The sequence below is a fragment of the Suncus etruscus genome, chromosome 11 (assembly GCF_024139225.1).
Source record: "Suncus etruscus isolate mSunEtr1 chromosome 11, mSunEtr1.pri.cur, whole genome shotgun sequence".
Lineage (NCBI taxonomy): Eukaryota > Metazoa > Chordata > Mammalia > Eulipotyphla > Soricidae > Suncus > Suncus etruscus.
The window spans coordinates 70,631,405-70,658,484 of record NC_064858.1 but is presented as its reverse complement, the minus strand read 5'-3'; the positions used below and the strand labels follow the sequence as shown (position 1 = coordinate 70,658,484).

At 35.1% G+C, this 27,080-nt stretch overlaps 1 protein-coding gene across 3 annotated transcripts in view; it reads left to right on the top strand.

Moving 5' to 3' along the window:
• The window catches only part of SYT1 (synaptotagmin 1), a 594,801-nt gene that overhangs the window by 205,197 nt on the left and 362,524 nt on the right, over positions 1–27,080 (top strand). The gene's annotated exons all lie outside the window — the stretch shown is intronic.

Sequence of the window (27,080 nt, the reverse complement as noted above, 5' to 3'; positions counted from 1 at the left end):
CCGCTTTTGCTGTGTTCCATATATTCTGATAGTTTCTGTCTTCGTTGTCTGCTATAGGCAGCTTCTGTCATACAGCCATCAGTGGGATTTCGGTGAATCCACTTTAGGAAGAGTGAGTTGCATGGACAGTAAAATATAAAATATGAAATAATGAAACCATACAAAGTATGTGGGATCAAAATGTTTACTGGCAGAAGTGCGACAAATTTAATCTTTAGGCAAGGGACTTATAGGGGTAAAACCAGCCATAGGTGTAGAGAAGAATAATTATAATCACAAAGCAAAGTACAACAGTAACAATACCTAAGCTATGACTGTAAAAATTCTAAGTTACAAAGGAGAAGGTTACAACTCAAGGCAACTCTTTGCAGCTTACTCAAATGCAAAATCAGGATTAGGAAGAACTAGGAAATATCTAGGAACTTGATCTCCACTGGGCTGGACTCTATTGTTTTAGGCTTCAAGTAAAGGAAGAAGCCAAATCCCCTAAATTGTGGTTAGGAGCGGTTCCCCTTTTCTAAGGAGAGTCAATAGCCAGGGGTCTGCTCTCTGGCTTTGCCCTTGATTACCAGAAACTTCAGCTGCAAGGATATATTTAAAAAAGAGAAAAAACATTGTCTTTGCTTTTAGGGCTAAATATATCCAGAAAAGGGGTTCTCTTAGTAATCTTTGGTGCTGGGATTTCTGAGCCAAATTATTTGATAGAGGCCACAATTTTGCCCAAGTTTTTACAAAGGAGAGATAGCCAAAATAATGACAGAAAATGTAATGCCAAGCATCTCTTCGGAAATCCCTCAACCATCCACGCAGGGGAAAAAGGCTTCTACAGCAGGCCTTTTGAGGAACCCAGTGGGGGTTATTTCAGTTCTCTCCACTAGGAAAATCTGAATATACATCTGGTAGGTTGAACATCGCTAAAAGTTTATGTATGCCATGGCAGTTGTCATTTGTGTCCAGGAAAGTTTTGATTTCCTGTTCGATTTCATCTCAGACCCACTGATTTTTCAGTAGTAAGTTGTTTAATTTCCAGGTGGTAAAGTTTTTCTTCTGTGTCCCTTTGTAGTTCACATCTAATTTCAGAGCCTTGTGGTCAGCAAAGGTAGTAAAATTTCTATCCTCTTGATTTTATGGAGACATGTTTTATGTGCCAGCATGTGGTCTATCCTGGAGAATGACCCATGTATATTTGAGAAGAATGTATATCCAGATTTCTAGGGATGGAATGTCGTATAAATATCTACTAGCCTCTTTCTTCCATTTCTCTTTTCAGAGCTAGTATATATTGGGGGGTTTCAGTCTGGTTGACCTATCAAGTGTTTACAGGGCTGTGTTGAGGTCTCCCACAATTATTGTGTTATTATTGATGTCCATTTTCAAATTTGTCAATAATTGTATTAGATATTTTTCTGGTCTCTCATTGGGAGTATATGTTTAGTAGTTGAATTTCTTCCTGTAGCACATATCCCTCGATTAATAGGAAGTGTCCATCTTTGTCCCTTACAACTTTTCTGAGTCTAAAGTTGGTGTTGTCTGATATTAATTAATATGGCCACCCCAGATTTTTTAAGGGTATTGTTTGCTTGGATGATTTTCCCCCAGCCTTTGATTTCGAGTCTATGTTTGTTCTGTCTATTCAGGTGTGTTTCTTGTAGGCAGCAAAAGGTTGGATTAATCTTTTTGATCCATTTAGTCACACTCTGTCTCTTAATTGGTGCATTTATTCCATTGACATTGAAGGAGATGATTATCATGGAATTTAATGTCAACTTTGTGTATAAGTTTGGTGTGTCTGTTGGTCTGTCTTGTCTTAAAGTAGACCTTTCAGGTTTTCCTTTAAGGCTGGTTTTGCATCTGTAAAGTTTCTGAGCTGTTGCTTATCCGGGAAACTATGTATCCTTCCTTCAAACCTGAACGTGAGTCGTGCTGGGTGTAGTGTTCTAGATGAGGCATCCATTTCATTAAGCCTTGTCACAATATACCACCACTCTCTTCTGCCCTTGAGAGTTTCTTGTGACATGTCTGCTGTAAATCTTAAGGATACTCCTTTGAATGTAATTTTCCTTTTTGATCTTGCTGCTTTCAGTATTCTATCTCTGTCTGTAGGATTAGTCATTGTGACTAGGATGCGTCTTGGGGTGTTTTACTTTGGGTCTCTTTTAGATGGTACTCTTCGGGCATGCAGGATTTGATTGAATGCACTCTTTAGCTCTGGGAGTTTCTCTGTGATGATGTCTTTGACTGTTGATTCTTCTTGGGGATCTCCTTCCAAAACCTCTGGGACTGCAATGATTTTTATGTTTTTTTCTATTGAGTTTATCAAAGACTTCTATTTTTATCTGTTCACATTCCTTGAGTACTTTTTCCATTGTCTGGTAATTTTCCTTAAGGTTCTTTTCCAGTCTCTTCTGCTGTATGGAGTTGTTCTGCATTTCATCTTCTGTTTACTGATTCTGTCCTCAACTGCTGTTACCCTGTTGGAAAGGCTTTCCTTTGAGATTTTCAGTTCAGCTACCATGTTTTTCAGATCTGTTATTTCAGTTTGGAGTTTCCTGATTTCTGTCTTTGTGTTCTGTTCAGCTAGAGCTATGTTTTCTTTGCTTTCCATGAGTATCCTCCCCATATTTCTATTCTAAACTCCTTATCTGAGAGATTAATCAGATGGTTGGTATTTTTGGGGTCATCAGAGCTATCATCCTCAATTCTCTGTGCATGGTGTTTGCCTGCAAGGTTTCCCCCATTGCCACGCTTGTAGTGTGATTTTTTTCTGCGTGTTATGGTTGGGTTCATTATTAGAAAGAGCACATGGTCGCAAAGCGAAGTGGAGCAATTGTGCTCTTCTGGGGCCTCCACGAGACAATTTCTTTGTGGTCCTTCTTAGCCCTCTGAGGAGAGCTTCAGGAGACCAGGGAAGAGAAGCACACAAAGCCAACAGATCCCCTTAGCTTCTCCCAGTTACCAGTGTCACAACAGGGCGGACTCCTTCACAGACAAAGGAGACACCTCTCTGCCTGGCATTCCTGATAGCTGGTTTTTACTCACTTCTTTCTTGACCTTTTGGCCAGAGTGCCTCCAGGAGACAGTTTTTGCTGAGACCTTCCTGGCCCACTCAGGAGAGCTTCATGAAAAAAGATAAGGGAAACACACAAAGTTGATAGTTCCCCTTAGTTTTTCCCATTTGCCAATCTCACAGCATATCCCACCTCGTAAATGGCTTATTTAATATTGATATTCAATCTGTCTTTCAGCCTCATCTTAACTACCAAGTATTTCTAAATTGTTTGTCAATAATATATGCTTTGCTTAGAAATATATAATATGTGGGAAATGTTCTTAATATATTATTAGTTCTATATTAAAAGGAAAAGTAGTATTTTTATAGAAGAGGAAGGATCTCATAAAATAATATGTAAATAATTAACAAATGTTTTATAAACATTAATGAAAATTTGCCTAGATAAATATGTCTAAAAATATTAAAATGCTCATATGGCAGTTGGGTTTTATTGCTTTATTACGCTTGATTTAGTTTTAAATTTCTTTGTACTGAGGTGATTATTGAAAATTATGTACTTTTACAATCAAATATTCAGTCAGTTTACAGAATAATTGCATATCAGAATGCTTAACCCATTTTATTCAAAGATCATTTACTTTAGTGCTGGAGTGATGTACAGCTGGTAGGGCTGTATTATTACAGCTGGTAGGGCCCTGCTTTGCGTGTGAAAGACCTGATTTGATTCCCAACATCCATATCATCTCCCAAGCATGACCAAGAGTGATTCCTGGATATAGAGCCAGGAGTAAGCCCTGAGCATCACTTGGTGTGGACCAAAAACCAAAAAAAAAAAAATTTTTTTTCAATGATATAAATGTATTAATGTATCATTTAGGTTTTTAATTATAATGTTTTAATTTACTTAGCTACCTTTACAACTGTAAAATATCTTAGAGTAAAACTTTTTATATTTGAAAAATGCTTTAATTTCTAACCATCAAAATATGATTCATGTTTCTTTTAGTTGTTCTGTGATAACAATTTAAACCATAGTGTAGCTCTGAAAATAAATGTTACTCCTATATCACTGCAATGGAAAACAATCAAATTTGATTGTTCTCCTATACTATTAGGTGCATAAAGGAGAAAATATGATACTTTTCTGTGGGCATATTATCTTGTTGTAAAATTTATTTTAATGTGGAAATCTAGGAAAAAGAACATATCTTTGGGTAAAATAGCAAATATATAGAAGTTTTGTTCATACCAGCCTTAGTCACAATAGCCAAAAGATAAAAGCCACCAAATTGTTCAACAAATAAATAGATGAACAAAATAATATATAATACATATATATAGGTACACAGAAATATTGTTCCTTAAAGGGAAATCTGTGACATGCTTCAGGATTGACCTTTCATGACATTATGCTAAATAAAATAAGCCAATTACAAAGGACTAATATTGTATGATTCCACCTTTGTAAAACATTTTGTAATCAAATACATTGAGACAAAAAAAAATAACATGATTTCCAGGAAGTAGGAAATGAAGAATGGAGAGGTCATGTTCATACATATATATGTATATATACACATATATAAATATATAAACATTATATGGTACATTGTACAAATGTGTAGCATTTCAGTTAAAAGATTAAAAATTTTCAGATATGGATGGTTGTGATAACTGTCCAATGTATATTTATTACCAGAGAGCTATATAATTAAAAATATAATTAAATAGGTAAAGTTTATGGTATGTAAAATTTACTATAATAAAGAAATGGGTGTCAAATACTGTAGTTTTCATTTCTTACTGCCTTCAACATGAAAGATCACTTGGAAATCCTAAAATAACCTGTTCAAAACACACAAAAATGAGCCAGCATTGACAGAGAAGTTGACATCTTTTCAGCAAAAGTGCCTTGAACTTATCACCTCCTAATGTTTTAAATCTAATATAGCTCCATTTATTGAATTATTGATTTTTTTCTCTCTATTTTTTTTATTTCCAGTATAAGTGAGCTTCAAAATCTATTAAAGACCCTTAATAACATCAATCCCTGGGCATATAAATCTACATAAAAAGGTTTTTTTTTATTCTTCCCTTGCTTGTGCCTGTGTTTGTCTGCTCTTTTGAGCTATACAAGTGTCTTGCTATTTCTGGCAACATTTTCACATCAGAGACAGGACCTTTGCTGCCTCATCTATGCAGAGAACATCCCCCAGGCTCTTTGTTCCCTGGACAGCCATCACTACAGATCTATTCTCCTTCTGAAACAATGCTGCTTCTTAGACACAGCTGTTCTTTATACTATTGTTTTTATTTTCCTCCTAGCACTTTGCAAAGAATGAAGATATCATTATGAGTTGTTTCTCTATTTGTTTTCTTCTTCAAACTGGAAAGTAAGCAAGCTCTGAGAGAATAAAAATCTATTTTCTTTTTCCCTATTGTATTTTAGTGTATCTAAATGTGGAATCATGTCTGACATATATGGAATATTCATTTCATAGATAACTAACTCTCTTGTTATATTTATACTTGGACTAATAATCTTCAATGTGTGATAGAAATAACTGGGATTTGGGCTTGAATAACAAGATAAACCATTTATTAATAAAAATACTTTTAGTTCTTAATCTTGTTTTCTAATGCAAACTTTCTGGTTATAATGTTAAATTTTGATGAAGCGAAATTAACCTTCATCTCCAGTGAGAAATAATTGCATGTGGCCTATGTTATGTTTTTTTTGTTGTTATGTTTTTTTAAATGCTTTACAATCATTGTAGCATTCATCCTCAGAATGCTGAGGAAAATATCTTTTTATACCCAGTTTTGTAGTCTACAAATTGAGGTGTAGAGAGTGATTTCCCCTGTGCCAAGTAAATATTTGGATTTTATTCTTTTTTTTTTTTTTTTTTTTTTTGTGGTTTTTGGGTCACACCCGGCAGTGCTCAGTGGTTATTCCTGGCTCCAGGCTCAGAAATTGCTCCTGGCAGGCACGGGGGACCATATGGGGCGCCGGGATTTGAACCGATGACCTCCTGCATGAAAGGCAAACGCCTTACCTCCATGCTATCTCTCCGGCCCCTGGATTTTATTCTAATAACAGCAAGGGTTGTAGACTCAATTTTTCTAAACAGTATTGAATAAAGCTTTTACTATACATGCTTGCTTATTTTATTATTATACCACTTATTTGTTTTAGTAATGATTATATTAAGAATATGCTCATTCAAATACATAATAACAAACACTTATATGAGAAAATAAATTATACTTTAATAATTTGAAGGCTCTTGAAAGTTAATCCTGCAGTTGTGTACAGAAAATAAGGACATTGGAGAACTAGAAAAATCAATTAAAAGCAGCTTGATTTGTTCTACAATTAGTATCAGAAAGAGGAAACAGATCACACATATTATTAAGGTTAGATTCATGGGACTTTATGTCTAGATGAGTGAGAATAAGCGTCAAAGCGATGAGGAACTGATAAAATAACTGAAAATAGAGATAGTGATGGCAGGATCTGTTTTAAATCTTTTTATCGTCAACATGCTGGTTTGAAATTAGAGCAAAACTTGAACCAGTGTTGAAAAATGTACGACAAAAATTTTGGGGAAAGCTCTGGTTTAAAGTGAACATTTATCTTTATATTATTCTTTTAAACATAAGACCTGACATTTGGTGGTAGATTATTGCCAGGAAAGAATGTGTTAAATTAAAAATTTTAAAAATTAACACTAAAGAAAGACATAGTCTCAACATTATGTATATTTTACTAACAAAAACTAGGAGAATGAATCTGGTGGTAGAATAGGGAAGAGAATGAACCATCTGGTCAAAGATACTCAGATGAATACAATGAATATTTTACATGTCAATTGTAGTATAGTAAAAAAAAACCTCAATAATTAATTTTAATTCTTCCATTCAGTCATTTTGTTGACAAGATAACAGGTAAAATAAGAAAATAGTTGATAATTGAAGGGGACATAGTTTAAATGATAGATCACTTCCTTAGATGGTGTAAGATCCTAAATTAAACCCCTAAAGCTATACATGACCCCAATACTGCCAGGAATGGCCTCTGTAAAAATTAAATATTGCTGATTATATATTTAACTTAAAGTAAGAATGGTTAAAAATAAAAGTTAGAATTTGTTATATAAAACATTATAAATAACAATGCATAGTAATATTTGCAACAATATAAATAAAACTTTATGCCATATAATTTATAGTTTTCTACAAAGCCCTCATAGAAGACTTTTTTTCAAAAGGTCAGAGAGATAGTGCAGCAGGCAGGGGACTTGCTTTACATGCAGACAAACTTTGTTCCATTCCTAATACCCTGTTTGATCCCCTGAATCCCACCAGGAGTGATCCTTGAATACAGAACCAGAAGTGCTGAGCACTATTGGAGAGTGAACAATTTTTTATAAAAAATATTTCTAATATAGAAATATATATAATATTATATATATATTATTATATTATGTATAGAATAATTTCCTAATAAGTCCAAAATGAAAAATAAAGCATTTATTCTATAGAATAACAACAAATAAATTATTTCCCCTTGAAGTATCTCCGTTGATCGCATTTGGAAATATGTATTTATGAACTGTTATCATAAAAGCCTGTTTTATATTGCTATGCTTTCACCCAATTTGCTTTTAGTCATAATTTTCTGTCCTTTCATCAAAAAAAAAATATAAGTAAACCAGCAAGTATAAAAAAGTTATACATAGCTTCATTTTACTACTTGATCCACACATACCTGATTTTATGTTATACAAAAAAAATAATTCAGGTTAAATGTTAAAAATAATTTTCTTCAAAAGCAGGACTATATGTATAAATAAAATTATTAATCAAATAAAATAGAGTAGCTGTTACAGATTATAAATCTACCATAATCTAGTATATGATAATAAATTTGAAAATGTTAGTTAAATAAGTATATGCCAAGTTGTACATTATTCAGTAAGTGTAAGAATACATGTATTGGGGGGGGATACGTGTATTAAGAATGTAGCTCCATGGTGGAAGGCATGTTTGCATGCTTTGTGGATGGAATCCTTGGATTGATCCCAAATACCACAAAAAATCAATAACAGAATGTAATATTGATTTTTATTTTAAAAAAGCATAGGGCTAGAGATTTTAGCTATGGATGATTTTTAATTCAAGTAATAATTTGTTAATATATGTGCCTGATGTTTGCAAAATTTGATGAGTGACATATATACATATACATATAAATTAGAAAATCTGAGCTATTACTAGAGAAATGAATATACCTAAAAGGTAACTAGTAATATGTTAAATGTCTCAGCTGTGATTCTCATTTATTATGATTCAGAAACAGAAGCTGTAATTAAATCAATGAATGTGTTAAAGAATAAACCTGACATTTGCATTTGTACTAAAATGAATTACCTGTAAGTAAAAAAACACAATACCTTCATTATTTGGGGATAAGACAAAGTTATAAGTTTTTGCAAAGCACAACCATAACTGTCTGAATGCCCAGACTACCTTAACCTAGAGGTTGGAGCTGGATAGACTAAGGATTAGCACAGAGGCTAAAGTACTTGCTTTGCAAGCAGCAAAGGCAGATTAGATCCCCAGGACCAGATATGGTCTCCTGTGCGCTACTAGGAGTGATCCCTGAACATCACTGAAGGTAGCCCAAAAGCCAAAAAAGAAAAAATGAAAATGAAAATAGATCAGGACCCAGAAGATGTTAGCTCAAGTGGTAGCAACTATTTAGTCTGTGTGAAGCCCCTGGGTTCAATTTCCAGTACTGCGCAGCCTGTGCTCTAATAAGCCCTAAGCACTTTTGAAGAAGCCCTAGGCCCTCTATGCAGTGGTAAGTATGGTTGAGTGTTTTCTATAAAAGAAAATGTATAAAGTTGGAGATTATGCACATAATTAATGAGATAAGGTGTTAATACATAAAATATTACATAACATAGCTGAGTAAATTCAAAACACCATCAATAAGTGGGTAGACTATGGAATAGTTGGCTCAACATTGATTGGTCTGTTGGCATATGAAAAAATGCTTAACATTATTATTAGGGAAATAAACATCAAAATAACAATGCGCTATCATTTCACACCTGTAAGAATGATATTTTAGGATGTTTGGAAATAGTGTATGCTCAGGAAGATGTGGAGGAAGAAAAGGAAATCTCATACACTGTTGGTGGGAATGTAAATTAGTGCAATCTTTATGGGAAACAGTATGGCACTTCCTTAATAACGTAAAATCATAAAATATAAATTCCATATGATCCACCCATTGGATATTTATCAAAAAAAATCAGGAAAAACACTAATAATTCTCAGTATCTAAGACCTGAAAAGAACACAAATGCCCATCTACATATGACTGACTAGATAAAAAAAAAGTTGTGTGTTTAGTGGAATATTAGCCATAGTACAGCAGATAGAGTGATTGCCTTGCACACAACCAATGTGGGTTTAATTTCAAGGGTTCCATATGGTTCTCTAGCCTAGGAGAGTGATTCCTGAGTGCAGAGCCAAGAGGTAACCTTAAGTACCACCAGATATGGCACATACATTAAAAAAAATAAATATATTATGCCTTTTAGAACTTGAAGAAATAATACAAAATAAAATATCAGAAAGTAAAAGTTATTTTCTAAATGTGTTTTTTCTTGTGTAGAATAAAAATAAGCATTTCAAACTAACACATCACAATAAAAATAATTTTTTAAATTCTATTTAAAAGGATGATGGTTACCAAAGAAAGAGGGGAATGAATAGAAGGCTTGGGATAGGAGAATAGATCAATCTGAAGGCACTAGAATTTTCATGGAATGTAGTGGGGTTTATATACAGTAGGTTTATGAATTTATACATGTAAATAAAAATTAAAATGCTATTTTTAAATAAATGTAGATCATTTAATACTAGAAATAGGGGGTTTAAGTCACTTGACTTGCATATGGCAGAAACTGACTGAATCCCGACCACTACATATGGGCCCCAAATCCAAATCAATAATAAAAACAACAACAACAACAACAACAACAATAATAATAATGCAGGGATGGTGGTCTCTCAAAAGAAAGCAGTTATATAGAGTGAATTAAGAAGCAACACTTAAAAATAATGACATCTGAGAGAAAGAATAAGGAATTGGATGATTTCCAAAGGGCAAGGAGAAGGATAATCCTTCTGGGACTATACTGAGACATGAAAGAAATGCTGTGAGATTAAAAGTTGGGGAAAATATGTCAGAGAGAACACATTTAGAATAATTAGAATAATATGCTTTTATATCATTGATATTAATATGTAATGGGCAAAAATATGGTAAATAATAATGGGCTTTAAATGTCAGCATAAGTAATTAATTTGATAAGCAAAAAGGATCCACTGAGAGTTTTAAGCAGCAAAATGGCATTGCTATTAAACTGATATCTGTAAAGATATGACTCCCAGATTCATGTACAGCACAAGAAAGAAACTCAAGTTTTCAAAATTAAAGATGGTACAATAATATACCTTAATTACATCTATTATATTATCAAAATGTTTAGGTTATCTAGAATAAACATAGTATTTTTGTTTATTTCCCTAAAATAAATGGAACAATTTTAAGAAAATCCTTACTGATGAGTTTTCATACTAAACAAAATGCCTATTACAGCAAGAGATTGCAAGTCAGTACAGTGAAATTAGATTTGTTATTGCTTGGAACTAAACTCCCTTTGGAAGTTATAGAGAACCTCTATTACAGATTAAAAAAGAAGAACATGAAGCACACAGCAATTTTTCATAGTTATTACAGGTGACATCTAAACTGGTATAGTGCAGACAAAGGAAAGGCATATAAATTAGACAAATAAAACAGTTTTCTTAGGCCTATCCGCAACACCAACAGAAGTATATAAAGAGATAATGAATTTGTTTTAGGAGGCTGCTACTGAATAAGCAATCTCAGATCTCTTAATTTGAAAAATATATTCTATACAAAAATCTAGTTCCTTTTGATAGGTGTTTTCTATAGGAGTCACTTTTTCAGAGTTTTGTGCCTCAGAGGTCAGCACCATTCATTCACAACCTCTTTATAAATGATCCCTTGGAGCATTTATTCAACCCTGGAGAAGTCCCTTCATGCAGCAATCAAGTAGAATCCTGATGTAGCCAAACCCAGCAAGTCACAAAGCCCTTCTTCAAAATCTAACAGCTACGTGAAGAATGTTGACAAATGATAGCTTGTGTTGGATGCTGCCAGCCACATTTATATGGATTTGTTTATGTCTTATCAAAGCAATGATTTGTGAATCCACGGGTTACAAAAATCAATGTGTATATCAGGTATAGACTAAAAAAAAGGACTTTCTAAAAATTGAAAATAGAGAAAGGCAGTTCCCACATCTGTACCCAATCAGCTCCATAGATTCCTTCTGTTCTCAAAAGAGATATAAACCAAGCAATGAAAAATCCTGGCTATTTTGGCCATGCAGCTGGAAGCTGGCAATCTTGTGAGGAGAGAGTGGGTCAGGTTCCCACCCTGCCAAAACCATGCCTGCTGCCCCCACCAACCACAATTGCCGCTTCCCCAATGGCCTTGCTCAGCACTCATCTGTGACTCTGCAGAAACATCAATCTGACCAAAAGTCCAGGTTTGCCAGCATTTGGGCTGACATCAGCAGGACTTTTTTGGAGTGAGTGTGGGCACCCTTCTTGCCTTCTCATATTTCTGGAAGCCCTGGCAACTGAATACATGCCCCACAAGTGTCACATATCAGAAATAGTGCTGGGAATTCCTGGGTGACGATACCCATTCTTTTTAATACTGTCATCCTCATAGGAGCACACCAACCAGATGCCAATGTTTATTTAAAGCCACCTAATCATCAGAAACCAAAGAAGTAACAGGATAATCAACTAGCATCAAGAGCTTACTAAACCTTGTAACAATGACTTAATGACCTCATTCTCAGATACAATAATTTTCACAAATTTTCTTATTGCTATACTGTTTTCTCTCTTTTCTTTTTTTTTAATAATTTTGCTCCCACTTACCTGGAACAATATATTATGATGAACTATGTCAACTATATTTAAATAAAGTAATTTATATTTTTAAAAAAGAAAGAAAATATCCAAGTTTACATAAATTTAGTAATCCCATAAAGGTAAGGTTCTGATTACATGAAAATTAATGTGTTTTCAGCATTTGAACAAGAAGCTGCAATATTGTTGTATGCAACAATACACCATTTTCCAAAGGAAACATTCAAAGGAGGATGTGAATCATACATCATCCTGAGCAAGCATCATTCCCTCTTTTCTCTTTAATGTTGAAAATGGCACAATTACTATGTTATGCTTCATAAAATAGTAAATTATCTCCAATTATTGTAAATTCATAGTAGCAGTAAAATGCTTGTGTATAAAACATACTCCCCATGGTCATCTTGAAATTTATTACAATATCATAAAATTATAACTCTGAAAAAGAGTTTCAAGTATATGTCTAGCTCATTTTGCAGGGACTGAGTTGCAAGTAATTTTAGAAAAATAACTATCGAGATGATTCTGCGATTATTTTGTTAGCTACAGGGTTCAATTACACTTATAGAGAGAGAAATGATTTTTCTCATGGCATATTTCTTAATGTTCCCTTATGTTCAAATTCTGATAATTTTTTCAGAAGTCATCATTCTATCATATCAGCTCAAGTGAAGAATCTCTGAACAGCAACAAAACAGATAAAGCTCTCACTGAATTTACCTCATAAACTTTTGAAAAACCTTTTATTGTTTTTACCTTGTTATTTCCATTTTCATCTACAACCTACACTAATTTGCTCATCTATAAAGTGGACTAATTTTTAACCACCTCCAGATAAAATGTTTTAGAGTTTTAAGTGCTGGACAGCAATCTAGACTCTGTATAAAACATTGTATTATTTCCAAAGAAACCATACAATAAGCACAATTCCTTCACTGACAGTATAGAAGGTAGATGAGCATTTTTAAAGTTATAATAACCAAGTTTTGTTGGGAGTCCCAGATAATCTCTGAAAGCTTTATTATTTTTAGTTTTTCTATATTGTATTTGCTTGGATTTGGGAGACATGCCTGACAATATCAAGGGACTCTGACAATATTAAGGGATTGACTCTAAATATCACTACTCAGAGGACAGGGTGGTGCCAGGATTAAACTTTGGTCAACCACATGCCAGGCAAGTGCCTTTCCCCTGTACTGTCTCTCCAACTCCAAACATCTAGTTAAAACCTTTACATTTTTTGCTGTTTGCAGTTTGCTGTTTCCCTTTTATGCCATAACACATACTTAGAGTCTGCATTTCCTCATGATACAGCAGCCTAAAGGGTGTCTAGCAAATTTCTGAGAGGGCTTTAGTCTGTTGACCAAATGTGCTGAATCTGTACAATATTCCTCTCTTCTCCACACTTTAATGCATTTGATGCTAAAAATCTCTGCTAGGATCTAGAATCTATCATTGAGTAACTTAAAGTGAATTAGCCAAGTAACCTTGAAAAACACTAGCTGAGTTCAGGTCACTTTTCACGTCATTTTTTGTTCACTTTGTTTTCACCTCAAAGATTAGGGTGCCTACCTCATAGAACTGTGTAAAGGTGAGTGAGGTTAATTTAAAAAATTAATAATAAGAAGAAACGACCAAATAAATGGGTCCATTTGATTCTGCAATCTAGACAACATTCAATGAAGTAAACTTTGAGTGACTTATCATTTTCAACCATGTATTTCCTCTGTCCTGGGGTATGGCCTTTTTGCGAAGATATCCACAAAATTTTTGATAAATAAGCAAAAACACTTGCTTATTAGAAACTCTCATAATAGATGGAAAACACAAAGTGTTCAATTAAGTTGAACTAGAAACCAAGCTGAGGATTTCTGAGGCTGAAATTATTTTTACCACTCTGCCCTCTACCTTTTAGAACACAAATTCACATTTTTCCCAGCCCATTCACTCTTTAATTGTTGTCTATGTATATGATACTCACTTTGCCATTACATAGCTCTATTCTGCCTCTTATATTTCCCCACCCATTTGTGATCAAGAAGAATTTTGCATTTATTTCTCTATCTCAAGGCCACTGATCAGAGCTTGACCTCTGTAGGCGTGGAGTGAGCCACTTATTCCCCACAGCAATGGAAAAGACAAGAATCACTCCATAAACCCCTTGATAAATGAAGAAGCACTGATGTCAAGATTGGTGGATAATACAGATTAATGAGGAAGCTGGCATACAAAAATACGAAGGCTTTCCATTCTGAACTAAGGATGTATTCTCGAGTTTCATCATTGCTTCTTCAAAGTTCTATTATTGCAAAGATTAATTGACCAGCCACAAATCAGAACAAATTGGCAAGAGATGGAGGTTCCAGTAAATAATTCATTGGTTAATTAACTCCCTCTTTCCTGAAATTAACTTCAATTAAAATATAAAAATCTTCTTTATGTTTGTGAAGTCTTGATTTGTACTGAGAAGTACAATATTTTAGGTGGGTTTTCAATTTACATTTCTGGGCTTTAATGTAATACAGCTATTACCCATGTGGGCCCACCGCGCTCCACATCCAATCCATCAACTGCTGTTCTGCACATTCCCTCAGCAATTTATTTCAATTTCAGAAGGAGTAGCCAACTTTGCAGTGTAGAAGCATTGACTGCAGTGCCACATTGTCACTCTTCAGGAAGAAGAAATGGCTTCCACATGGGTCAGGATGGTAACCCAACCTTTTTTAGAAGTAGCAGCTCCTCACTTGATTTAGTCCAGGGTTTACACAGGGGCTACAAAGCCCAGAGTTCAGCTGCCTTGAGTTATCATTGAAGTGGGATGTTTTCTTTTTAAGCTCCAAAAGACAAATCGGTTGCACAATAATTATTTTCAAAATTATTCGTGACCTCTGTGAGAAGCAGGGAATCGTTACATACATTCTTAGTGGTGCTCATATAACATAAATTCTTATGTTTACTTTGGGAAAAAAAAATCTTAAAACTTCAAGGGTAACAGTTTGCAACTCATTGTTTCCTAGTTAGGAATTTAGGGCTTAAATATGGAGAAATTTTTAATTAATGATTTTCATCAAGTTAAATTGCTATATTTATTGAATGAGTTTATATTGAGCTGTATTCTTGGGGTAGATGTAGATCTGAAGAACAGAGCTAATCAGGGACTTGATTTACTTATTTAACCTTTTTGCTTTTATCAGATTTTCTTCATACTGAATTTCATCAACTAATTAGACCTGTATAAAAATGATTTATCCTGTTATTTTACAGCATCTTTTATATATGAACTATCATCATTTGGTACTCTATTGTCATGCACTTTTGAATATTATATAAATATTAGTTATTTTCTATTTAACATATATATTTCTACTTAACATATATATTTAACACATATAACATATATACAAATCATTGTTTAAGTATTGTCAGATCCTAACTAATATTATGACACTAATATAGAAGTGGTGTACTGCAACTGGTTTTGCAAAATTTACTTGTATATTTTCATGAACTCAGGCATTATTTTTGAAAAAATATTTTGGGGTTATTTGTGGGGGCAACACCTGGTGATGCTCAGGGGTTACTCCTTGCTATGTGCTCCGAAATCACTCTTGGCTTGGGGCACCACATGAGATGGCAGGGATTGGTCCAGGTCTGTCCTCGGTCAGACGCATGCAAGTCAAATGCCCTACCACTGTGCTATTGCTCTGGTCCCAATTCAGACATTTTAAACTGTAATTTTAAGCAAAGTTTTTTAATGTACTTTGAATAGACAAGCCATTTCCTTCAAATCTATATTGATGGTTCTTGTGCAGAAATAAGTAGTATGGTCTATTTGTAAGGATAGTAAAGTTTACCATCTCTACTATGTAGTAAAGCCCTAGCATAAAAATTAGAAAGAAAAGGGGACACTTAGTGAACATCAAATTATAGCTGAAAACTGTACATGTATTATTTCCTCTAAATGGCAATACCAAAATAAAGTAGTTATTATCTGAGTTTCATGGATATTAAGTAATTTACCAAATGTATCCGGCTGCCCCTTTAAATGCGAGACTCCACAGGCATCTCTCTCTGGAGCACTCTCTTCCCTCAATGGTACATCATTTTCCTGTGGGTCTTCATTGTGCTGGCTTCAATTACAATTTGGATGGATTACTCAAGCTCCATTATTTCCCACCACTGTAATCTTTCTTCAAAACCTCAGCTCCTACTAAATATCTTTCTAAGATAACCTTGCAGATAAACCTCCAAATAACTGAGACCCATATCTCCTTACTCTCGCTACTCTTTGTTCACTTTCAGTGTTTGCTCGTGTCATCACCAACCCAGGGCTGGTCACTTCAGTTTTCTTCTTATCCCTAATTTTCCTCTTCTATGAATAGTACTACCTCAGTATTGTCCAAGCACAACTACCTCAGTATTGTCCAAGCACAACTAAAGCATATGAGATGTGGGATTCGAACCACTGTCCTTCTGCATGCAAGGCAAATGCCTTACCTCCATTCTATCTCTCCAGCCCCTCCTTTTTTTCTTAATCCTGAATCTAAGCGGATCTGTTGAAGGTCCCACATTACTTTTAAAGACCCACTGTAGATCAATAGAGTCCCAGGATCTGGGTCTGTTGACCAAATTTAACTTTTCCATCCAAAGGCTACCCCAAAGCTTTGAATTTATATCCTGAGCACCTAACTCATATTACAGCTTATGGGAAACACAATTCAAAGAAATGGGGCTATGCCTAAGCGGAAAAGCATTTACTCATGTCAGAATATTTTTATGTCTTATATTGACTGATGTGAATCCAATCAATTCAACAGACTAGAGCAATTCATTTATGTATGCTTTCAAAGGTATAAATTATTAAATTTGAAGGATGTTTAATATATCTTCACAGTCGAAATGTTTATAAAACTTCAACTGCACTCTCATTTTTTATCCATATTTAGGTTTGTTTTATTTTTTAATATATAAAATCTTTATTTAAGCAGCACAAATAAAATAAAACCAACATGTTTTGGGGGAAGAGGAAAAAAACAGCATGTTTTATTTATTTAATTTTTTGAGGCCACCCATGGCAGTGCTCAATATTTATTTACTCCTGGATCTGAAATTACTCCTGGCAATACTCAGGGAATGGTGGGGATCAAATCTGTGTCAACAGTGTGCAAGGCAAGTGCCCTAACTGCTATATTATCTCTTGAGCCAAAGTTTGGTTTTTTTGTTTGTTTGTTTTGTTTTGTTTTGTTTTGGGTCACATTCAGTGGTGTTCAGGTCTTATTCCTGGCTTTGCACTCAAGGATTACTCCTGACAGTACTTGGAGAATCATGTGGGATGCCAGATATCTAAAGTTGACCACATGCAAAGCATATACCCTATCCACTCTTCTATCTCTCCTGTCCCTAAAATCACTTGTACCATATCCAAAATTACATAACTTATCAATAACTTTGTTATATATGCAAAGAATAATATAATGATTACCTTTTCATATATACTATGCACAATGTCTTCTAAAATCCAGTTTCTTAAACTGTATCATGACCCCTTTGGAGTCATAAAAATACCTTAAAATCATATTTGAATAAACTTATAATTTACTATCAGTAAATTTTGATTCGTATATATAGTCCACATACCTATATAGTAGCAGGGGTCTCAAACTCGCGGCCCTACAGGCCGTTTGCGGCCCTCTGTACAACATTTTGTGGCCTTGCCTTAGAGGAATCTTTTTTTGTTTTATTTTGTTTTAGTTGTTTGGGTCACACCCCTCAATGTTCAAGGCTTACTCCTGACTTTGCACTCAAGTACACCCCGACTTTGCCTCCTGCGACCCCCAGGTAAATTGAGTTTGAGACCCCTGCTACCCTGGCTCAATGTAAACATTTCTGAGACAAGAAGGGATGTGAGTAGAAAAACTTTAAGAAGCCCTGTTTTATGACACTTCACCCCCCACAAAAATATGAAATAAGCTTCAAACATTGGAGTGTTGTGAAGGTTGTTTGAATGTATTCTCATATTCATCTTTTAGAAAATGATTTGCTCCTTGTTTTTGTTTTTCTTTCCTTCTCTTTGAGGAAACCCAGTACCAAAAGTAAGGGTCCTTGTTCACATCCACACTGCTTGTCTACACTACACAACTCACATAGCATCTAGATTAGCTTAGACAGGCCTTCTCTTGTCCAGACAACTGGCATGGAGCACAAGTGGTTTGTAGTTCCAAGAAAACTATCACATTATTTGCCATGGGAAAATATTTTCTGTCTGTTAGGTTTCTCTAATATAATGGAACAAGCCAGAATGAATGTGAATTTGCATGCATCTGGCATTAACTAAATCAAGAAAGAAAGGTAGACTGCTCTTTATTTCCATGCTACTCAGCATGGCTCACTTCTTGTGTTCAGAGGTTGGGCATCTGCAGGAATGTGCTCCTTTACCCCCTCAGCAACCAAAGACTCAGGCTTTTACCTCCTCTAGACACAACTCCAGAGCCCATTCCTGGCTACGGAGGCCTTTTGACATAACCTAAAGTTATCTGACATGCTAACAGCAAGGAAGAAATTTTAGAATTCACATTCAAAACATTTTTTTTTCTGGAGCCCAAGTAGTATCTCTACTTCTTCAAAGATAGAACTTGTATAAAGAAACTGAACCTTGTATCTACTTAATTATCAGTGGTCTATCAAGATAGTGAACTATTTATTACAAATAGTAGAAACTCAAGTTAATTCACATTTATTGAGATCTAATACTTAATGACCAGATCCATCCATCACTGAAGGCTTTTTTTTGGGGGGGGGGGGAGGGAGGGGAGTTTGGGTCACACCCAGCAGCGCTCAGGGGCCACTCCTGGCTGTACGCTCAGAAATCGCTCCTGGCAGGCTCAGGGGACCTTATGGGATGCCGGAATTCAAACCACTGTCCTTCTGCATAGAAGGCAAATGCCTTACCTCCTAGCCATCTCTCTGGCCTCATCACTGAAGTCTTATTGCCTCTGGTTGAAAAAAAAAATGCTTTGTTAAACCATCACATATTTTAATGAATCTTTTCTCCTCTTGCCAGTGCTTTTTCAGCACTTTTTGAAGTAGTTGTCTATTGTCTATCACGTCCCTGGAAACATTTATAAAGCTTTCAAATTATAGAATTATGGTATACTTTTTAAAAATACTCTTTCCTCAAACTCACTAGTATTTATATAATTAGATATAGAAGTCTATAGGGATAGTATTAAATTCCTTTGAAGAAAGGTCAACAGATTTACAATTCAAATTAATGTGTGATTTTAAGTAGATGTTATATTCTCTATAAATATAATATCCAACTTGAATTTACCTAATTCTATATATAGTAAATTCAATAAATTCTTTTGTTCATGTGTGTGTTCCATTTGTTTTACTATCTCTAAATTAAATATAGTACATTGAGTAAAAAGAGAAAAATATGGGGCCGGGCGGTGGCGCTGGAGGTAAGGTGCCTGCCTTGCCTGCGCTAACCTAGGACGAACCGTGGTTCGATCCCCCGGCGTCCCATATGGTCCCCCAAGCCAGGAGCGACTTCTGAGCGCATAGCCAGGAGTAACCCCTGAGCGTCACCGGGTGTGGCCCAAAAACCAAAAAAAAAAAAAAAAAGAGAAAAATATATGAAGCATGCTGTTCGTTAGATGATCCATGTCTGTAGTAAATAATAAAATTCCTACTTTTTCCATAAAATTATTTTTATCATACTCATATTGCCTACACCTTCAAATTATATGCTTTTAGTCCAATTCCTTACTCTATTTTTTAAATGAGTGATGACACCTCCTGAGGTAGATAATCATTAAAATCCATCATTTTAAGAAGCAGTTAACTGAAAATGAAGAATGATGATGAGAAGAAAGTCTGCTTTTACAAGAGTATTTTACCTTTCTTTTAGGAGACAATCTTTAGAGCTAACTACAGAAATGTGTGTTTAATTCAGTCATGATAGAAAGAATTAAATACCTTTCAAAAGCTTCAAATAGTCATTTAGTCCACATTTCTTGTAGGCTCCATAACTAAGCAAAAGAAAAGCTAGTGGATTCCTTGAAGAATATTCTTTAACTCCCAAAACATCTCTTATGTTGGCTGCTTCAGCTCTGCAATTCTCCAGGAGTTTAAATCCGTCACTTCATTGTTTCTAAAGGTGTATTATAGGGGCCAGAGAGAGAGAGTACAGTGGGTTTGGGCACTTGCTTTGTACACAGATAACCCAAATTCTATATATGCCATACCATAAGCACCCAAGCAAACAAAGCAAGCACCCTACCCTTTGTACTTTTTATCTGGTCTTATCCCTATTTTGCTTTGAGATAATCATGCAAAAATTCAACCCATGAATATTTGAGAAATGAAATAGCCCTGATGTGCCCCTTTATGAGTTACCTAGACGAGAGGAATAATGAGGTGAAAATAGCAGTGACTCAAGATCATTATCAGGACAATGAGCTCTTTTTGTTAAATCCTCAGTATTCACATGCATTAAATATATCCCAGGTCTTGGAGTTGACAATTAGCTTCTATGCAACTTGGTCATACTTGAGAATCCTTTAGATTTCTAAATACAGGGCACACTTCCCTGAGAGGTTGCCACTGGGTTTTTTGCTTTGTTTTGTTTTGTTTTGTTTTAATTTTTGGGTCACACCCAGTTATGCTCAGGGGCTATTCCTGGCTGTGTGCCAGAAATTGCTCCTGGCTTGGGGGACCATATAGGAGACTGGGGGATCAAACTGCAGTCCATCCTGGGTCTACTGCATGCAAGGCAAATGCCCTACGGCTCTGGCTCCAGGCTATATTTTTAAAGCTTACATTCTTTTTTTTATATTTAGATATTTTTTATAAAATCTATATTTATGCACCATTATTACAAACATGATTGTAGTTCCCACCACCAATGCCACACTTATGTAAAATAAAGCTTATATTTCTTAAGCATAAAATGGTTATGATGATAACACTAATATTGAGGAGATATGTGTGAGACTAATAAAATTCTGAATAATGGTATCATGAGGGCCCCTCCCCCCCTGGAGCAGCCTCAGGTGGTCACAAGCCCCTTCCCCTCTGCAAAAGTAAGCTGGGCGCAGTTCTCCCATAAGCACTCATCACCCCAATTACACAGACCCTATTTTTTTGAGTGTGATTGAGAAGAAACATGGGGGTGGGGGGAAAACAGCTTTTAAAATCTAACCACGTGTAAACGCCACCCGCCCCCATTTGCCAGCAGCCGAGGCCAGTCACAAGCCATGCCAACTGATCCCTCAGAGGAATATATATATATATATATATATATATATATATATATATATATATATATATATATACACACATACACACTCTGGCAATAGTGCCACTGTCTCAGTCTCACAAATCCCACTGACACTTCAGGCTATACCAGATAGCCCTAGGCAGACCAGGCCCAACTTCTTTCTTTTTTAGAAAATATGTGGTCCCCAAACCACAGGAAAACCCAAAAAATTAGGGGCCGGAGCAATAGTGCAGTAGTAGGGCATTTGCCTTGCAAGCGGCTGATCCAGGATGGACCTCTGTTCGATCTTCTGCTTCCCATATGGTCCTCCAAGCCAGGAGCAATTTCTGAGCACATAGCCAGGAGTAACCCCTAAGCGTCACCGGGTGTGGGTCAAAAAACAAAAGAAAACAAAACAAAAAAAAATAAAACCAATAAACTAAACTGCAACAAATCTACCATACTTGGGTAACTCATGTACCTAGAATAAAAAAACTCTAAACAGACCTACCTCCCACCACTCCTACACAAGCAAACAGACCACTTAAAAAAACACTCTGAAACTCCAGCACCCCAAAACACCCTATGCAAAGAACAATGGGGGAAACTAAGGAAGACACTAGCAGCTGGGGATTTGGAGAGAAAACCCAGAAGATTCCCAAGTCCTCTAAAGCTCACAAACTTCATAGATGAGGACCTAAAATCAGAAAAGACAGATAGACAAAGGCTTAGAATAAAAGGATGGAAATTAGTTATTCAAGCCACTGGGGGGGAAAGGCTATTTTTTATATTTTTATATCAGACCAAATTACATTTAACTTCAAGAAAGTGCTCAGAGACAAAGATGGACACTACTTACTGGTCAGAGGAACATTAGACCAAAAAGTACTAACTGTGATCCACCTTTATGCACCACATGTAGAGCCAGCAAAACATGTAAGGCTTTTGCTCACAAAGCTAGAGAAGCATATGGATGGAAATGTGATAGTAGTGGGAAATTTCAACACACCATTGTCACCACTAGACAGTGGATCTGGACAGATTCACTAGGCAAAACACTAGCAAAGAAATAGAGCCCTAAATGAGAAACTAAAAGAACTAGGACTAATGGACTTATACAGGGCCCTTCCTTCTAAGAAAATAGGTAAGAAGAAGGTATGGAAATCATAGTCATTGAAAATGGGGGAGTGATAACGATTTATTTTTTTTCAATTTCCAATTAGATATATATGTTGTGGATTATGATACATAACTCATTGGGGCCCGAGAGATAGCACAGCTGTAGGGCATTTGCCTTGCATGTGCCAAACCCTGGAAGGGACCCAGTTCGATTCCCAGCATCTCATTTGGTCCCCCAGCCTGCCGGGTGATTTCTGAATGCAGAGCCAGGAGTGACCTCTGAGCACTGCTGGGAATGGCCCCAAAACCAATAAATAAATAAATAAATAAATAAATAAATAAATAAATAAATAAATAAATAAATAAATAAAGTTTTAAAAAAGATATATAACTCATATATTTTTTTTTTTTGCCTTGGGGTCCACATTTAGCTCTTTGTTCAGGAATAACTCCTGCAAATCTTATGGAACCATATGTGTCAGGTATTAAAACAAAAGCCATAGTCGCTGTAAACTATCGCTCTCTCCCCTCAGATTTATTTTTTAAGGAACAACATTCAAGCATCTGTGTGATTTTGTTAGCAGAGAGTATCATTGGTTTAAATTCACACAGACTTTCCTATGGCATCCTTTCTCTCTCCTTTGCTTTTTATAGATATGCGGGCTGAAATTTTTAGAAACACGTGGTTAACCAAGGAGTTACAATAAGTGGTGTGATCTGAGACACATTCTTTTCTTTAAAAAATTTGTGTTTATTCTATTTTAGACTCTATTATTTTGTTTTAATTATTCAAACACCACATCCTCACCTGGAGTGTTCCCATACTCTCAACTTCCTCACTCCCAGACCCCATGATAGTGAACTCAAATGCTTCAATAATTTTTATTCCTCTAAACACAGGTTATTGTCCCATCTCTCTCTGACCCATCTTCCTTTAGTAATGAGCACCCACATTGAATAACAACTGGAAAGACATTTTGAGGACATCGTGTATTGAGAGTTTAAAAAACAAAGTCATAATATGATTTTTAAATGCCATTATATAGAAGAATAAAAATTGTCTGTCCTAGATACAGGTGGTTGTGGGAAGGTCGGGGGATGAGAAAGAAACAGGAGACATCAGTGGTGGGAAGGATGCACTAGTAAAGGATGGTAAGACTGAAACCCAACAAAGAACAATTTTGTAACCATGGTGCCTAAATAAAGCAATTTTTAAAAAATTAAAATAAAAATTAGAAAGGAAAACTCTAGATTTGTACTTATGTATTGTATTAATTATTTTAATCTGGGTAGTGTTTTCATGGTACTTTTAATTTGAATGATTTATAAATATAATATCATTAAAATATGTTGTTTAGTTAAAATGCTAATAAAACTGTAAGGCCAATGTAAATCAAAGAAGAAATGAGGGGCTGGAGCAAGAGCAGATAAGGCACTTGCCTTCCTTGCTGCTGACCCCAGTTCAATCCATGGTATTCCCCATATGGTTCCTTAGCTTTGCCAGGAGTGATCCTGAGGATGTTGAGTGTAGGCAAAACACATAGAGAAGCAAGAACAAAGAGGAGAAAGAGAGAGAGGAGGAGGAGAAAAGAGAAATAAGGAGGAGGAGGAAGAGTAGGAGAAAAGGAAGGAAAAAAAAGGAAGAGGAGGAGGAGGTGGTGGAGGAGGAGGAGAAAAGTAATGAGTGAATGAAACACAAATTCGATTTTTTCTTATAATTGTAACAATGTGAACAATAATTTATGATAAACCTAAATTTGCATGCTAGGGGCTAGAGAGACAATGAAGAGGGTAAGGTATTTGTGGTAGACCCTGGTTTGATCCCCAGCACAGAACCTGGAATAAGCTTTGAGCACTACCTGGATAACCCAGCTAAGGCAATGCCAGTTTGATTCAATGTTAAGCTGATCAGGCATGAGGTGTGAAGGAGCAACAAGTTCCTTTAAGGAACAAATACAAGACAAAATACATGTCAAGCCAAATATGCACTGCACTCATAAAATGCTTCTTCAGAGGGTTATAAGCAAGCACAGTGAAAATGATAAGGATGCTCCTAGAAGAAAGAGTCACTGCTGAAGCAATTGAATAATAAACTAATCATGGGTGCTTTTTCAAAGCCATGTAAGAATTCAGATGTGCTCTAGGAGTTATATTGGAAAATATACAGCCTCATTCCCTCTATATGAGTATGAAGTCAGCAAAAATTTAATGTTTGAAAGTGAACTAAGAATGAAAAATAGTTGGGAATTCATGGGTGAAGATTTGTGGTTTATGTCAGGAGATTTACATTTTGCTAGCAGAATAACCATTGCCAGAAAAGGGAAGTAGCTTTTAATTATTGAATCTAAGAATTAATATATAAATATTCTAGTTAAGTTGCAAAGCTTTTTATGGTACATAATGTTATATAAAAAATAATTCAATGTAGGTATATCAAAAATATTTTTAGAGATGGGTTATTTTTAAAAGAGTGCTAACTTGGCCAAACCAGGCAAATATTTTTTAGCACTCAAATATCAACCCTTTGAGAGAAAGTAGTCATGTTTCTCCTAGGCATATTTATATCATAAATAGTAAACATTTTCTATATATACCAAAAATGTTAGAAACTTAGGCAGGAATTCTTCATACACAGTCAGACATCCATGAAAGAATTTTATGATTATCTTAAAATAAATACTTTTTAAAAATTAGCTGTTTTTTTTTTCAGTGAGTCATAACTGGGTAACTATATAATTTATGTGTTGAAGTGTGATATTTTTGAGAGATCACACACATGTTAAAGAAAATTAAGAAATATTAATTGTTCTACACCATTATTTGCCCTGGGCAAACTAGACTAGAGTTACTCTAGGAATTACAGCTATTTCTGATAACACTTGTCATTCTCTGCTTTATGTATTTACCATGTCAAAGCTCATCGAGTTTTATCATCATTTTGATTGAAGACAATTCATAGATGTCATGTTCTTTACATCTTGACAACAGAAAATTCCAATATTCCCAAATTCCAATATTATCAGGATTTTTGACATGGCAAAATCTTTGAATGATCAAGAGGAAAAATGATTTTGCCTGCTTTGCACCCTACAATAAAAAGATTCAGGTTTTCTAAGCTCAACACCATATCACCCACACAGTCTACTTGTTGTGCCACAAATCCAAGTTATTTCTTTAGCCTAGGAGGGCCTGATCTTTCTCCAGTATTCATGAATTTGCAGCAAACTTATTTGTTAGTTTACAAGAAATGCAAAATGGAAGCCTCTTCATTCACAATTCTTTATCTACATGTATTGGCCCAGGGCAGAACTTGGTAAATACTATAAATCTATATTTTATACTGTCAGGTCCCAGAAAGGATATTGAATCAAGGTCCAGAGAAAGGTTCTACACAAGACCATCTTCTTAGTGAGTCTAAACAAATGATTTAATTCTCTCCGATCACTAATTTCCTTCTCTAAAGCATTGTTATTTGAAGTGAATTGTCACCTTTAGGAGTACTCAGATTCTGAATTCTTTGGATTTTTTTTTATTCCTACCACAAAAATTATTTTATGTAGATGTATATAAACAAATATACATGTTACTGCATGTTTTGGTTTAAATTTACATCATGTTAGAGTGGTATAGAAGCACTTAAGATCTACTTCAGATATTTCTATAACTATGCAATGGAAAAACTTCCCAAGAGTCTCCAAAGATTTTAAGATTCCAAAATGCTGGATTTTTATATCATTTTAGCGAGTTTTTCAATGCCTAACAAAATGCCATGCTCACATGACTATGTGATAAGTCACACACTAACACAAAACTAAAAATGAGCTAACATCTGTCATCACTGACCTTACAAAATGCAAATGCAGGACAATACATGTGCAGTGATATTTGTATAAGGAGTTAAGTACAATTAATCCCCTTGAAAGGCCTATTTTATCAATCAGATATATGAAACATTGGTTTGTTTCAGGAATTTTAGTCTAATAAAGGAGAGCACAATGAATCAAATAGAGAGAATGGTACAGGCTTGAGGTGGATATTGGGGGAAAAGGAAGATGGGGAGGAAAGAAAAGGCAAGAAGTTGACACTATAGGTAGAGACCATTATAATTTAGTTAAAAACGCTATTGTACATTTTAGCTCACGCTATAACAATTTTGACTATGAATTTACTACTCTGGCTTTTGTTTCTTCTAAAATAAAGTCATCATTAAAAGTTTCTTTAAATATAAAAATTTATTTTTATTACATGGCATTACTACCCCTGCAGATGATATCGTAGACCTAATTTAAACTTAACAGGAATCAGCCAGAATGGAAAACTACTTTTTGCTAATGGCAGTATGGAATAAGAAACAATTCAATGGTGGACTCAGACAAAATTAATTACCTATATATCTCAATGACTGGGGAAATTATGGCATGTTTATAAGTAATGGGAAAGTTGTGGGTCTGGAATAATAGCATAATGAGTAGAGCAGTTATTTTGCATGCAGCCGATTCAGGTTCAATCCACAGCATCCCATATATTCCCCTGAACCTTCCAGGAATAATTTCTGAGCACTAAACCATTAGTAACCCTTGAGAACCAATAGGTATGACCTCAAAACAGAGAAACAGGAAAGTTGAACTAAGTAAC